The sequence below is a fragment of the Microtus ochrogaster genome, unplaced genomic scaffold (assembly GCF_000317375.1).
Source record: "Microtus ochrogaster isolate Prairie Vole_2 unplaced genomic scaffold, MicOch1.0 UNK69, whole genome shotgun sequence".
Lineage (NCBI taxonomy): Eukaryota > Metazoa > Chordata > Mammalia > Rodentia > Cricetidae > Microtus > Microtus ochrogaster.
This window is the reverse complement of record NW_004949167.1, coordinates 574,012-575,394: the sequence shown is the minus strand read 5'-3', so window position 1 is coordinate 575,394 and position 1,383 is coordinate 574,012.

Below are 1,383 nucleotides of genomic sequence, written 5' to 3'. Positions count from 1 at the left end.
CCAGAAATATTCCTATCCCGTCCCCCTATGTAAAGGTGTGAGATGACCACCAGGGGGCAGAGCCAACTCCAGATTTTCGGAGTGAAAACCTGCTCAGGAGTCTGAATTGAAACTGAACTCCAGAAGTGCATTCGGCTATAGAGCTCTTGTGTGTACGCGAGGCACTGGATCTTACTCTCGGCATTAATCAGTAAATAAACAAGAGCTCGAAAACGAGCGTATCCTTACGTTTCTTTAACACAAAGGATTGTGCATCCGAGGTTCTTGCCTTAGACACTGGAATGTGTGTCAAGCCCTGACAATGGGAAGGTCAAAGACACAGGGGCCAAACCCTGGAGAGAAGGGCGGGGCGGGGGCCCGAACTTTCCTGACCTAAGATTTGCCTCGAATGTGATCAGAGACTAATACAACTAGACCGCTGTGTGGCTTAGTTTGCTCGTTTGGGATGTTTGGGACAGGGTGACTTGCAGCCTAGGTTAGCCTCAATCTCTCCGTGAAGCTGAAAATGACTTTGAACTCGAGACCCTTCTGCCTGCGAGTCTCTAGTGCTTGGGCAACCGGCATGGATCACCACATCAAACTTGGTTTTGTTGTTCCTGATAGATTGTGGAAGGCCACGTGTGACTCAGTTTCCATCTGGAGTCATTTCTGACTTAAAGAGGTCATTTGAGTTCAAGGTTCCCTGCTCGACTTGCTCCGAATATCCTTGAGGGCTGTGAGAACATTCTGAGTAAGCCCGTGAGAAAGAACACTTTTGCCTAGATGAAAGACACATTACCTATTAAGATTTGAGCTGGTGTATGCCAGCTGGAGGCTCTGCTCTCCTCCTTAGTGTGGGAGCTGCCTGCTACTAAATGAATTTTTTTTTTTTTTTTTTTTTTGGTTTTTCGAGACAGGGTTTCTCTGTGGCTTTGGAGCCTGTCCTGGAACTAGCTCTGTAGACCAGGCTGTACTAACTAAATTTTTAGATTAAGAAAAAACACCTGCTAGAGCTTCCTCCCGAGGACAGCGCAGGGAGGCGACCAGCGCATGAGCCTAGGCAGTCAGTGGACTTCTGCGCTGACAGGCACTTTAATGAGCACGATAACGCATGCTAAGTCATAGACGGTAGAGCTCACTACTAGAAGATGGAAAGTATCACTATAATAAACTAAAAGACCTTTTGATTTTCCTTTTTAGTTAGCCTGGCAAGTAGCAAATGAGAATAAAGATTAAGTTTTTTTGAGACAGGGTTTCTGTAGCTTTGGAGCAGGGTGAGTCTCGAACACACGGATATGAGATTGCTTTTGAGTCCGGAATGATGCGACCGAACGCACGCGATAGGCGGCAACTGCCAAGAAGAAAACAAAGAAACCTTTCTTTTAAAACTATATTGGTTCTGTT